The sequence below is a fragment of the Balearica regulorum genome, chromosome 3 (assembly GCF_011004875.1).
Source record: "Balearica regulorum gibbericeps isolate bBalReg1 chromosome 3, bBalReg1.pri, whole genome shotgun sequence".
Classification (NCBI taxonomy): Eukaryota; Metazoa; Chordata; class Aves; order Gruiformes; family Gruidae; genus Balearica; species Balearica regulorum.
In genome coordinates, this window is record NC_046186.1 from 116958810 (window position 1) to 116974513 (window position 15704).

The following is a 15704-nucleotide window of genomic DNA, read 5'->3' on the forward strand; positions in this document are numbered from 1 at the left end:
ATTTTCAAATGTTACTATTTAACCCCTCTGTGCCTCAGTTTCCACATCTGTAAAACTCGATAGCTATGCTTACCTTGTATGGGTGTCAGGAAGATTATTTCAAGTCTCTGAAGAACTTTGAAAAGGAGAAGCAAAACGAACTGAATTTACGTCTTGTCATTTTTTTATCCCATAAAATGGAAGTCAGATGCAGCCCAGACTGTGAACTATAACAAAATGTTCACCTAAGCCTTCCCTACGGTTCTGATGCCAAAACAGCTGGTGAATTCAGCACGGGTTTGCAGGAAGAAGGCAACTTCCCTACCTACTGACCTGGCAACATCCAGGGTAAGTGGTAAGTTAACATCTTAAATAACCCCAACCTTTACTAACTGATTATTCTATACATGTCCACTGTATTATTTAACTGAACTATCGATGCAGTTTACTGTTACATTTCTGGTGATTAAAAAATCCCTCTAACAGAAGAACTCCTGAGTGGGAGCTTACTCTACTGGGAAGGAAAAAACGTTCCCAATAAAAACGTCTCTTTGGGGTTTTCCTTGATGCAGAATGAACCTCATTAGATTTCAGGCAGACACAAATCTTGTCTTGACAGTTTTCAGATCTTCTAGAACTGATTAGACAAGCCCATGAGAAAAGTCTACACCAGTTTCTTTCTAAACTTGAAGAATAATGGGATGCTTTACCTATCATACCCCTTTTTAACAAAGCAGCCATTTGCTTCCCATGCTGGGTACCTTCACAAACTCTTAATATATCTCCAGGTTTTTTGTCTGAAGCTTTCTTTCCTCTGCCCTAAGTGTGCCATTTTTCTCTGGTCTTTGCAGTCTCACTTTCCTGAACGCTATAGTTCAGTGAAACCCTCTGGTAATGACAGCACTGGAGTGATAATGTACTTTCCCGATTTCCCGTTAATAGTAGCACTTGATCCAGCAACGGGTGCCAGCTCAGTGGCAGAAGGATGCTTTAATATTTTCTAGAGGTAAAAGGACCAGTTCAATTTTACAGCCTTGGCTAACTCAGCAGTTCTGGTCTGTCTTGGCACAGAAATGAACGCTTTAGTTAAAACAAAGCAAAAAAAAAAAAAATCCTCCTTAGTTTGCTCAGTTTCATGCCAAAGAAACAAAGTACAATTGCTTTTTTCTCCCTGAGGAAATGTGTGAAAACTGCATAATGCAATGAAGGAGTTAAAATAACCAAGGCAAAGGAGGGGAAAAGAGAAGGGGGGGTGAACAGCAGCATTAAAAAGGAAAGCAGTTTGTTTTCTATTTTAATAAGAGACACATAATCACAGACCATCCAACAATACGTGTATCCTTGCCGAAGAGCTGCTGATATTCTACATTAACCTTTGATAGCAAGAAGTGTATTACCCCTACTGTTTTCCACAATAAATTATGTTGTATCTGGCATCCAAAGCGCTAGGAAGTGTTCAGCCAGCTGGAAGCACCAGATTGGCCCAACATCCCTAACGTTCAGATTATAAATAAAGGGTACCTCATACTGCTAGCATAACAAAAACAAGCAATGCGGAGGAAGGGCAACTTCCCCCCTGCCCACAGAAGCAAAGGGCGTCAGCTGGGGAATGGCAGAACAGGAATGCAAGAGGGCAGGGTTTCTGCACTGAGGTGCAGTCCCCAGCACGCCAAACCCCAGGCAAATGCAAAGACTTCAGGCAGAGAAACGAGACTTCTCCGGTTACATCTTTACCGAAGATTTGCATGTAAAAAATGCCAAGGGGAAGTATATCTGGCTCTGCTCTTCCCAGATGGTATAACCACACAAACACACACTCACACATACACATATCTTCCTACTCTTTAGGCAGCATTGCCTGTTCTCTTCCAGCCATGACAATAATTAGCTCAGCCACAACTTCAGTTTCAGAGGATGTGGTCAAATGTGCCATGGTGCACACTTCTCCCACGCTCTCTAATCAAAGGACATTATGGCCGTAAGTATTTAACAGCATTGTGATAAAGGTTAAGGAAAACTCTGCCTGTTATGATCTGGAAGGTGAAGATATCAAATAGGAAGAGAACAAAAGATGGTCCCAAGACTCAAAACCCAGTGACTGAAAATGCCTATAAATGGGCTTTTCGAAAAGTTTGCAGTGGGTCCAACTGTTCTCAAGGAAACCGCTTCATTAGCTTGAGTGGGAGCACAACTGAACCAGTGCTGAGAGCTGCTAAACCAACTCTACTGCTGGAAAAATTAACCTCATCTATTTATTTTAAGGGCTAGACTATGGTGGTCCCTGGTGAGGATGTAATGGGAAGTTGGATACAAGGAGCTGTTCTCCTCACCACTCCTTTTTGGTAGGGGCTGGCCACAGCTGCAGTCCCTGTATTCTCCTGAGGGCAAGAATTAGCCCCAAATTGGTATATTCCATCTTCATTACTCCAGCTATTGTATAAACATGGCTATATGCTTGCTTACTTAAGCTGAAAAATGGAAAAGAGGAACTAAAATTAAGGTTAATAGAGCCAGACAGAGTATTCCCCATTTACCTTGCCCTCACCATAGCTGCTTCCCCCTTCTGCCTTGAGTAGATACTTTTCCTCACAACAGCACTGGTTTTCTTTTTTCTTCTCTTCTCCCTTCCCTCCTATTTTTCTCTCCCTGGTGCCCTCTTCCCTCCCATTGTTACTCTGTTGTGGCTGTTTAACTTTGCCTATTCAACATGCAGCTTGAGATTTCTGAAAGAAGACACTAAGACAGGAGCTCTCCCTCTCTGGTCTATAGCATCATGGATAAGTGCCCTGAAGAATTATACTAACAATAAAATGTATGAAATTTTCAGCATCTTGTCATGGTTCTCATGACTGAAAGGAGCTTGAAACGGGGCAAAGAAACAATGCATGGCCGGTACCATGTCTTTCAATGTCTACCCATCTATCTCTCTACAGTTGGTCTGTGCCGCATTCTGAATTTTTTTATTTAATTTCCCGGAGGTGTTGCCTGAAAGGCCTCTAATCTGTTGGTTTTTGCAGGCCTGGAAAGGTTGCTGAGGTGAAAGGTATGCCAGAGAATAAATCGGATGCCCCGATTCATTTCAGAAACATGTAAGTATTTGTGCTCCTCAGGAGGGTGGAGGGGAGGTTGGTCTGAACGCGAGAATGAAACATTTGCTACTGCTTGCACATCCCAGGTTTAGATCTCTCTTTCTTGTGGCAGAAGCTGATGCTGCCTGCTCAAAAGGTGGTTTGTTCAGATCTGTTTGTTGGCCCCAAAAAGATTGTTTCGCTTTTTTTAAAGAAATGGTGCTCCACCGAAAGAAATAGCACCGATTTACATTTTTTCTCTAAGGCTAGTTATACCAGTATGAGATTTTTGGAAGAAAAGAAAGACCCAGAGAGAAAGGTTTGAAGAGGCAGATCTGCAGCACTGCTTCCATGCTTTCTCTTCACTGTCAGGGACAACACACTGCACAGCTTGTTCAAGGATTCTGGATAGTGTAGTCCCAGCAGACATTTCCTGCACTAAGATGTATTCTCATTAGAGTTACCAAAAGGGAGTATTCAAAACATTACTTATCTGCACATAATCACTATATCACACCATGTATCTTTTATTTTAATTCCTACTTGCTTGCTAATTACCCACCACACTGAAGGTCTCACAACTGCTCTCCTTTCAGCAGCTTTGTTTGCAAAGTGTCTGGCAATAATCTCCCAGCAGTGTATTATCATGCCCTTTTCATCACACTATTTAATCAATAGGGTAATGACCTCATATAAGCTAGTTCCCGGACCTAGTCATGCCATGCTAAATAAATGAAACAAACAAAACTGTGGGCTACACACCTTCTGTTTTACAAACCTGTTAACCTGACGTTAACTATTTCTGCATTAAAACCTATTATAATATTTAGAAATTGCAAATTCTTCACATCTCTTGTCAGAAAAAAAGATTCTACAGTACTGTGGGGAAATGGCTGGTTTCTTTAAACAGACATAATTGCAAAACATATGTGTTCTTGGTCAAGTGTTCATAGGAAGATTTATCCTGATAACACTGGAAACAACCCTTTCCCCCAGTACATCACGTCATCACTTAGAGGTCGGAATGGTGACCATCACAGCTAATAGGATGAAATCACATGCAGCACGCTTCCAAAACAGAGGTTGGAACGAACCTTCTTTTCAAAAGGATTTCTGTTCTAGTGAGCAGAAGGAAAGCAGCTTCTCTCCATTTCCTGAGCTGTAAACTTACAAAGTGTGGTTCGCTTTGATTTTGCATCCCATGGCTGGATTATACTCTGCCTAATAAAGTGCATGTGAGATGTGTTGAGTAATGTGTGAACTCTGGAGCATATGTAGCATCACTCTAGTGCGGCGATTCTCTTGTCCAGAGGAATGGAGGTGATAAATTGGGTCTGTCTGCTCTTCTTAACCATCACTTTTCATAATACTAGTAGGAATTTAATCTCAGAAAGACTTTCCTTCATCAAATGTTGTTGTAACTGGACAACAGACAGAGAGGAACATAAACGGCTAGCTGGCACACAGAGTGACAGCATATCCCTTGTATTCTTGGGGAAACCAGGGCAAAATATCCACAACAGCACCGAAGTTTTGCCCCACGCAACCTCTGACAGAATGGTAAGCCCAGAAAATAAGCTGGCTTCATGACATCAGCACAGCTGGGGAAGAGTATTTCAGGGACATCTGAAAAGAGGACGAGTATGCACTAGAAGGACTGTAAACCACACAAACCTGTGTTACCATGGCATTATCACCATGCACTGCTTTCACATGGAGATCTGCTCCCCACCCCCTGAAAAGAGTGTGAAAGAAAATAGTATTTTTTAATCCTGTTTTATCCCAGTTATAAACTGAAGCCAACCTACTTCTATCGATATACCATGAGACAAATTTTTACTAGAAATTTTTCGCTGCACCAATGCCACTTAGATTCTTTTGGCACTTTCCTTTTAGGTGTGTTGTGAAAATGACAATGTGCCAGTCATCCAAGCTGTTGGCACCAGCTAAAATCTGTTCTGAGGCAGAGTAATTTACACTTGGATGAACACCTCCCAAGAAGTAATTACATAAATACCTTCACGTTGAGATGCAACTCATTGCTGGTTAGGTAACTCCTATAACGAGCCTAAGTGTGATCTGTCCCAAAGATCTGAAATTGCTTCAGTGCAAATATTCTGTTAAGCTGATGCAGATGACGCTGGAGTGGTAACTATCCATTGTGGCTGTGAAACACTTGCTGTGTTACAAGATATTAGTTCTGGACTATAAAACTGCATTTTGGAAAATATTCTCTCAAAACATCCCATATGACACTAGTCTAGCAAAGGAAGAACTTCAAAAACCTGACATTCCCAGTCCGTTAATGAACTGTCCAACTGGCCCATCTGTTGGTCTGGTCACTGCAAAACTGTTACCTTTACTTCTGATGCAGAGGCAGAAATAGCAGATAATAGCAAAACATGAAGGAAGTCGTAAGACTACAAAAAGAGAAGAAAGAAAATTCCACACGTCTTCAACTGAGGGTAACTAACCTCCAACAGTGGGTGATCACACTAGACATTAACCGCTTCCCTGATATTTATTAGGACACTCAGAATTACTCAGTGGAAAATATCATTGTCAAGTAACACCATCTTGCCTTCCCAGCAAAATCTGTCCTTGGATTACCCAGGAAGAAGGACATGTCATTGAATTATTTCTCTAATCTGTCTATACAGAAAATGAATGATTCCTATAATTAGCAGCATTGCAGTCCCCCATCGGTTAGGTACAAGAAATCCTTATGCATCTTGTGAAAGGATCCACTTCTACAACGGCCACACATCCCTCCAACAGATGAACAGGGGTGGCTGGAATGAAATATGAGATCTTCTCTCCTTCGGGGTGCTACTCCAAATCTAGCAGAAGGATCAAACTGGACAGGGTGGCAATGATTTGCCTTTACAGTTCACCACTTTGGTACCAGGTAGCTTAGCATATTGATACTTAAAATGCCACCAGTAGTTTTCAAGTTAAATGTGGACTTGAATGAGCTCTCTTGCAAGAGTATCTCTTGTCTGTCAGGTACAGTATCAAGCTTTTGGGGAGTCTCCCTGTTCAGGAAAACACCATTGTGTATATTTTCTCCTATCGCTTTTGTTCTGCAAGCATCTTTGTAAATTGGAGGCAGAAATCCTTATTTCAGAGCATTCTCCTCATGCAATAATATTACATAAAGAAAAAAAAAAGTTGTCTTTCATTTCTTACTACATAGGCAGTTTTCCCTTCAGCTCTGGAAGCCTCCCTGTAGTCAGACAGCAATGGGACACTATGGTCTCTCAGTTTACTTCTGGATGTCTCTCTTTTACACAGAAAAAGGAATGAGGAAGACAAAGCACTAAAAATGTGGTAACTTCGCCTCAGATATTAAAAAAATATTTTAACACATTCCAGTTTGGAAAAGAGAAATGCACAGTCTAATATATTTATGAAACTTTCCACTTTAAGTCCTAAAAAAAAAAAACCTAAACAAAAAAACCCTACTACCTCACCCTCCACTGTGGAGACTGCAGGACTTAACCGTATGGGCAGGCTGCATGGTAAAGACTTCTGAAGATCTTCTTATAAGACATGACTTTAAGTCAACCTGAGACCTACCACTAACTGATCAAGGAGTGCAGGAGCACCTCAGAGAAAAGTCTACCTGATATAGATGGGGTGGAAACAAACAGAAAAATCTAAGACATCAGAGCCTCAGATTTTTCACAAATCAGATGTGTGTCAATACTAAAGTGCAAAAAGTAGGAATTTGATAAAAAGATCTGATAGAAAAGCAAGAGAGGCATATAAATGATAACTAACTTGATAAAGAACTAAAAGGGATAATCTAATTAAAGCTGATCCATATGGGTTTCTGGAAAACAGATCTTGTCAAGCTAACTTGATATCATTTTCTGATGCGATTACAAATGGGATTGCTAAAGGCAACCATCTTGATGGATGCCTGTAAGAGAACTGGCTTTGTACCACACCATAGTTTGACCGAAAAGCTAAAAAGCGTAAGAGATGGGATTCATCCACAGTAATTATAGCTGTCTAAAAGTTTGGCATCTTGTTTTAACTTCTCCATGTTTCCATTATAGTCAATGAAAAGAAAAAGGTACCATCGAAAAGTGATTTATGACTTTTCAGATAAGTCCACTACATCTTTCTGTAAAGTCTCCATCTCTCTCCATTGTCTATTAAGAGCTTAGAAAACTACCCACCATTAGAAGCTAATTTTTGAATGGCTAGAATTAGATGCGATGAATCAGAATGGCATCTTAAACTACTTAAAAACTATGTAGTAGATAGATACATCTAAGCCATCATTATGTGACTGGGGAACAAGGCACTGGTTCTGGAATTGGCTACTGCCTCCTAGACTATCTTTCATTTTTGCTATAAACATACCATTTTCACAATATTGCAAGATGACTAGAAAATGGAAAATAATGAAGACAACAGTTGGGTTAGGTGAGTGTAACCAGACATTATGTACTTCAGTATAGTCAACAGGAAGGCCATGGATCAACGAACAAGTATAACGAGACAGACTTAATGAGGGAGGACCCTGCTCTGGGAAAAAGAGATCCTAAAGAGGAGGCAATGATTTGGGAACAGACGCCATAACGAATAACCAGATTACTATGAATTTCTACAGCAGTGCATTAACACAAAGCTACTATGCTTGCCAGATGTACAAACAATAACAAACAGGAGTAGGGAGGTTATGTTATCTTATTCGGCATCAGTGAAATGGTTACTAGTTTCACCGGGTTCATGATGTTGTTTTAAGAAAGACTATGAAAAATTCTATGGATTATGAGGAAGCCAAGGGAACAATTATGGTATTAGGAAACATGTCTTACTGCAAGAGACTCAAGGCGCTCAATCAATTAACTTATCAAAGAGAAAGTTAAAGAATTATTTGATCACAGTCTACAAGTGCTTACCATAGGGAACAAAAATTTGATAATAGAGGGCTCTTCAATCTAGCAGGCAAAGGCAGAACAAGATCCAAGGGCTGGAAGTTACAGCAATACTAATTCAGTCCAAAAATAAGGTGCAAATTTTAAACACTCAGGGAATAACTTGAATTAACTTGCCAAGAACCGTGATTTATTTTCCACCACTGGAAAATAAGTTTTAATCAACACTTGGCCTTGTTAGAACTTTATACTTCTATTTCTAAGCTTATTAATACATTCATTCTGAGAATCTCAGAATGTTATTGTGGAGAAAAAGAATAAATGTTCTAAGTTGGGAAGCGTTCACTGCAGTATTCATACACACCCAAGAGATTTGATTTCCATTTGATGACCAAGTCATAGACCCTCTACTGTGAAGCTTGCCTAACTAAAACACCTTCTTACTTCTCCACACTATGCAAACCTTTTTGATTAATGAGCACTAACTCAAAGTAGATTGCCCTAAAATTAGGAAGCAGGAAGAAATCATAATTTGCAATTATCCCTCACAGAAATACCTCAATACAATACTTTAGAGTCATTTTAGGCGTACCATTGTTTTCCAAATGTAAAGGTAAAACACAAATCACAATATGGTAAAGATCTCTCAGTAGGCAATTAAAAATTAATCAGCTAATTAGATCAAATGAATGAGAAAATAAGGCTCAGGAAGACATCCATTCTAATTAACATAATATTAACTTACAAAAGACTTGTTCAGACAAAAAAAATCATCTTTATTTCAAATATCAAACCAATCAATAAAAGGAAACAAACAGTTATTTCTTACCTTGTTATCCCCATGACCAAAGCCAAAAGGAAATGACAGTAATAGTGAGTCAACCGCCTGTGCAACTGTATTCATCTCTTATTATTTCTAATCTTGTTAACTATTTGAATCCACAATTTAAACTAGCTTGTATTAAATTTATGGGGATTCTATGTATATTGTACCTACTCTATACTTGCCGTGTCTCTTAAGAATCTTCTAGGAACTTAAAAATAAAACTAATGAGATCCAAAGTCTCACCTAAGTTTCTCCTCAGCTAGGTGATTCCTAACTAAAGCACAGGGCTTTAGTGTGGAGACAGAGGATGTTAAAGTAAGAAAAAAGTGGAGAGATTCTTAAGTCTGTGTCAGGGATGATAACATACACTCTCAAGGAAGGAAATAACATTATAGGACACCTTATTGAATAAACCTGACTGGTTAAGCGGAAAGGCTCAGGCAATCAGACAAGGAATTGGGCATGGTTGAAGCTAATTAGATAGATTGCATAGATTAGAAATATCTGTAATTATAGGACCGTTCCTAAAATATTTTTTCAAATGTCAGATTACTCCAGCGATGACCAACCACCCTGACCTTCTGGCTGGAGTCACGGGACGTATGCTGCAGACTTTGGAGTGCTCCATCCAAGTGATTTGGCAGCTGGGAGACGACCACGTGTGCTCCAGTGCAGCAATTCTGTGGATAGTTCCCAGCACAACCCACAAGTATCGTATTTTGCAGCCCCTCACAGATCTTCTATGTGTTATCCAGGTTCATATTATCCAGTGACCCCTTTGCCAGGCCAACACAGCTTCCCTGCCCATCTCGTGACACAGACCTGGTTTGGGAGCAATCCTTGAACTTCCTGAGAGCTGCATGAGACTCAGGGCTACACGCCAGGCTGGACACGACTGCATAATTTACTTTTGGGGGGAAAAAAAGAAATCTGGAAAGAGTGTGTAATGGTTTAGAAGCAAGCTTTGCAAACCAATTCCACAATGAATGTATTTCACTTTGATCACCCCTTCTAGCCCATAACAGAATTGAGGCAGTATTTTGTTTTGCAGAAATTAGTACCTTCAAGACCTGCAGTGGATTTATTATTTCTGCTAGGGCTTGCACTTCCTTTCTGATCCACTGCTGTAAAATCCAGAGGGACAGAACAGCGCAGAAAATTACTGCGAAGATGTAGTGTGACATAGGAAGAGTCAGACGCATTATGTGTGAACAATACGACAAAAGAAAAAGCCATCTGAAAATAAATGAAAAAATTAATAATCAAAAGGGTGTCTAATTCTTATCTGGGCACTTGTTTGCTCACTCTGTGAATTAGGACCATCAGGCCATGGTGTATAAAGCTGGACGGGACCCTGGGCCCAGAATTTAGTCCTGCTTGAAGAAGCTGCCAGAACCAAGTGTTCTAGGGAAAGAAATGGTGCCACCAGAAAACAAATTTTTTTTCTCTTGCTTCATTCCTGAAACTAGGGGCCAAACCTCCGTATCTACTCCAAGCTTGGTCTTGTCACTGACACAACCAATAATGGCAGTTAGGTCACACAGGGAGTGGTCCTGGTACTGGTCAGAGACTTCAAATCATTGTGCAGAAATGACAAAACTGCTGTTAGGAGAGAGTAACTTCCAACCACCCAACATTAAAACCAGCAGCAGTATATGCTGCATAATGAGAGTCACACACGCACATGGAACAGAGAGACTCCATTGTTATGCATTTCCATGTAAACTGTGGCGTATAGTTAATGGGATACAGGCTCAAAGGATAATGTATAGAATTTATAAAACTAAAGCCTCAAAAAAAGAAGCACTTTGGTAACAGAAATTGTTTTTTCAAGGGCAAACTATGAATACTTGACATAAAAATAGTCTATCCAGAAATCGCTGAGTATGTTGGAGAAAAACAGAGAATGACTGCACTTGGAGAATTTCATACTAGTTTGATCACTAATTTGTCGGTAAGTGATTTAGGACTGCAGGCTAAACAGATGTATCAATCAAAAGCTAAGCCTACTTTAAATAAATAAGCAGTACCTATTTTCTTCTCCAGAAAGCTTGATCAAAAAGCTGTCTTCTCTGGCCATCCGCTGCTTTGTGTTTGGTAGCTGACAAAATACTTCAGATTTACACTGTAGCATGTGAGAGTTTTAGCAAGTTGAGGTCTCAGATACAGGTCAGTTTTTGTCACTGATGGAAGAAATCATCTACAGGATATATAGTAGATTAATATTTGTTGGGCTTTCCAAACAAGCTGGAAGCCTATTCTTTCCTGTTCTTTAAAGAACCCTTTAACTTGTTTTCTTATAAGGGAGAGAAAAAAATTCCAGAAACTAAGAGAGAAGAACAGAAAACCTATTTCTCACTCCTGGATTGCCTGGAGCTGTAATACAGCAGGATCAACAGATTAAAAAAAAGGAAAAGGGGAAAAAGGGGGAAGGAAAAGGGGGCAAAAAGTAGGAGGAAAAGGCAGGAAGGGGGGACTAAAGGGAAGGAAACCTTGCTGCTGTAATTTCTATGAACAGTTTTTGACCCTGCCCTTATTTATATCTTCTCTTCATGTATAAACAATAAGGTAGCAGAGGGTGCATCTCAGATGGGAGGATCACCCAAGATGCATGTCCTCCTTGGTACAGCAAACAATGAAAGCAAGGACATGAGTGAAAAATAGTGAAAAGCTGTGAAAGTTCCTTGGCAGCAGGGCCAGATGCAGCAAATAAGTGGATAGGGGATGGCTGCCTCAAGTCTCCTCCTGGTCATTCTTCAGTGCAAGCCTACCCAGTGTGAGGCAGCACAACAGAGAGATGCCTGGATTTACCTGTGTACCTGTGCCAGAAGAAGAAGCTGTTGAGCTGCCTCCAGGCAGCAGTGTGCTGAAGCTAACTGGCCCAGCTAAGATTTAAGGCAGACGTTCTACAAACAGTGGTCTCTGCAGTCTTGCACAGCCATGATTCATCTCCTCAACGCAGTTCACCCCGAGCGTTGGAGAACAGCTGTGGAATTAAGCCTACATTATAATAAATACCTAATAGAAGGCCTTCCCAGTGGCTATCTCCAGCTTTCTGCAAGGGGCCTGAACCTCTTAAGGCTCCCTACAGACCTCTGTGACTTGTAGCCTGTTCATTGCCTGACCTCATTCTGCTAAATGGCTCACCCATTTTGGCTGACAATTTCCTCAAAATGCCCAGACACCAAGCAATGGAAATTTTCCTTTAAATGCCAGTTAATGAGCAATGGAAAATATCATCACGATGAAGTTATGCAGGTACTTAAGTGCTCTGCTGGATCAGGCCTTTGTGAGCTATATTATAGTCTCACATTTGATGAGATTTTTCTGAGTGTGATAAATAAAATAAGATGAACCCCTATGATAAGAAAAAAAGAAGAGATATATGTAAAATATTTTAAAGCTTCTATGGTTCTCAGTTGGCATGATGGAGAGAAAGAGGGAAAGAGAATGCAAAGGCATAAACTAGGCTATCCTTGTGTAAATTACTCTGACATTTAATAACTCTCTACTAAAAATTCTCAAGCAAGGCTACTTCAGATATTTTTAAGGTCATGTATCATTTACTGTCTAGGTCAATTTATGCATCAGCAAAAATTGCTGCAAACCTTTCTGGACAGCACTTTAAAAATAAAGGTATATGTAACTGTTTTGGCCATATTTTCCTCACCAGTTTCTGCTCTGTGAACATTTCACCTTGGAAAATTAAAGTAACATTCTGTAATAAGTGAAGTCAGTATGATATTTCAAGGCAAGCCAAGGACAAGCTTTATAACTGTGCTATCAAAATGCTATTAATAAAAGCAAAAATACACACACGATGCCTGTGTTCCCCTATGGATGGAAAAAATTATTGTCCATTAAGTTAACATTTCAGATACCCTCTCAGTTTTTCCTAAGGTCCCAAAGAAGGCAACAAAACACGTATCTCTTGCAGTTAACTTGTATGAACTATCTGCTATCATGTAATGTTCTATTTTAGTAAACACTCCGAGGCTTCTTAAGAGAATATATGGATGTGTAGGATTTCGGGGGGAGGGTGGACTGGGGAGGTGGAAATCTGTGGCTAGAACATTCTACTTTCATAGCTAAGTTTTATACCAGTGTCTTAGTTTATTTTTGTGTGGGTCCACAGGGTTGTATTTATAAATGCATCTGGCATTAAGCATCTAAATTCACTCTTCTGTTTATATAGTTCCCCTCACTGGGGTATCCAGTGGCTCCATGGCTATCCCCAGAGCAACCCATGCTGCAGTAAGGACTATTATCTCCTTCTGACAGACGTGAAGCCAGACATACCAGGGTATGCCCTACACAGCACGCGGCAGCACTGCAGAGAAACATTGAAGCTGGCCCTGAATGAGCAAAGCTGGCTAGAAGATAGCGGGCACATTAAATTACCTCACTCGGTGCCCCTTTGCCCATCCCTGAGCATTGCTGAGCCACCCTCTGCAGAAATACACAAGGCTGAGGGCAGCCTGCACCATGCAAGAAGCATGACCAGAGACTCTTGCTCCCGGGACTGCTGACATTTCCTGAGGACTTCTGCAGAACTGTAGACTGTGTAGCAGTAGTGCTATAACCTTAGATATATTTTGCTTTTGTTAACATTTGCTTTTGCGCTTTGCTTTTATACACAACTAAAGAAACAGACAGGTTCTCACAGGTTTAGAAAGCCTGTGGCTTTTCTTGATACCTGTCTTGCCAGAAGTCTAACTGCAGAAGCAGAGAGACTGTGACCTGTTTATTGTATTTCCTTAGGTGGCTATCCAGCTCCACATACTCTTTATTTAACTCTCCCTTCCCTAGGAGAAAACATGTTTATATCTAAAGTACCATATAATTGTACTGAGTGGTAGAGTTTGTACCCACACTATTTTTTAAAACAAATTATCCAAGGAACCTATTGTCTTTTCACCTGGTCTCGGGTGATCAAAATGCACACACGTGTGTTTTCATTGGAGACAAATTATAAGCGTGCGTGTGTGTTTTGTTGACGTCTTTTTCAGTGCCTAAAAGAAATCAATTTTGAAATGAAAATGTAGTTTGGGAACAAAAAAACCCAAGATAGCTCACTTTGAAAATGTCACAGAGCATTTAAAAACATTCTGGAAAAAGGCAGTATTTGTCAAATTAATTTAATTATTTATAATAACTTCCATCCTCTCACAAATCTTGATATTTTCATTGAAATCACTATTATTGATTTTCCCTTTTTTCCAGCCCTAACAAGAATGAAAGATGAACTGTAACATAAAGCCACTTCTCTTTGTTAGTTACAGTGATGCAATGTTAGATATTTTGAAAAACTACAGTGATGCAATGTTAGATATTTTGAAAAACCTTACTAATGATACATACTCTTTCTGAGATAAAAATGCTCACTTTAAAGCTCTGTGCTCAAAGCACTTTAAAAAGGAGCCTTTTTTCTCTCTTATTTTCAATGCTCTCATTACACCAATGGCAAATTCTAGGAAACTTCTCAGATCTTCCACATTTATTTAATTTCATTTTAGATCCTTGTCTCATAAAATACAGTGAAAAGTTCCTGGGCCGTTTGTAAAAACTAAACTAACTTTACTATTCATTCAATCTCCTCCATTATTTATCCCTCTTGATTTGAAAGTAGGACTCACAACTGCAGCACTAGGAGTTTCTTGTGAGTCCCTGGAACGCAGCCTCACCACAATTAGCCATTGATCCAGCTGCTCGTACCATGACAAGGGAACGCAAACTCCCTCCTCCTTGAGGCTACAGCTCCACAGAGAAACCCTTCAACATCACAGACTTCTACCACTACATTTCTTAACTTAATAAAGAGCATCGGCTCAGAGCTAAGTTCTTATGCTCCAATGAGATACATACACTTTTATTCCTTAGAAAAGTGTTGGGCTTTTTCCATCATGAACCTGTTCAGCTTTTCTGTACCTGCACATTATTATTTTTTTGCCAACTTTTGGTAATGCAACTTTGCATACACTTAAATTGATGTAACAAGATCTCTCATGCAGAACTAGATACAAGCTAAATGTGCTTGCTTTCCTTTTTTTTTTCCTCCTAAAAGATTTTACTGTATGAGTAAAACCTCACTAATGTGTGAAAGACCTGTGGCAAATATTCACATTTTATGAAAGAGGTTAGTGAACAATGAGCTCAGAGAAAGGAAGAAATCAAAGAAGGCATTGCAAAATCTGTAGCATTCAGTGAATATGACAGATGTCACTTAATTTTAATTATTGATGACAGTATTTCACACTATGCTTGTTCAAATAGAGGAGTATGAAAGCAGACCACTTTACAGTACCCAGCTTCTAAGAGGTCACTAGGAAGTCGTAGGAGACATCAAGATTTTAGTAGCACTTTCTAGTAAGTGTGTTAATTTCAATGTTTTGTTATCCCTCAAGTTGTATCTACCACTACTGTAAAAAGACAGTTTCTTCTCAGTATCCATTTTAAACGGAAACAATGACCAAGTAATCTACATTGTGCCTGTGGCATAAAGAGTCCAAGTAAGCCATTTCTGTACCGGTGTAATGCATTACAGCTTTTAATTACTATATTGCAAACCAGCGGTCAAAAACGTCACGCATACCTTCACCACATTTTGTACTAATGCAAAGATCTGCCCATGTTAGTATGATTACAAGACAGTAGCTATGCTCAGATGTCTATGATGGATTTTGGAGCCAAATTCTTGACCCATTTTTTCAGTCTTGTCTCTGATTTATATTTGATGGGATGACATAAAACAAACTGATTATTCAAATATCACAACTGTCTGTGATTAACTGTGATATTTTAGCCATGTACATAACAAAGTTTCTCTGTTTAATACATAGTATTTAATTTTTTCCTTGTTAAAAAGTCTTCTACTGGCTTTAATTACACTCATGAGAATGGAGAAGTGAAAAAACATATTGTTTGCCTGAGGCCTCGGGT

General features: G+C 39.6%; 1 long non-coding RNA gene across 1 annotated transcript in view; it reads right to left on the reverse strand.

Annotated features, from left to right (window-relative positions):
* Nucleotides 1–15704, reverse strand: part of LOC142601168 (uncharacterized) — a 187994-nt gene that overhangs the window by 161628 nt on the left and 10662 nt on the right. The gene's annotated exons all lie outside the window — the stretch shown is intronic.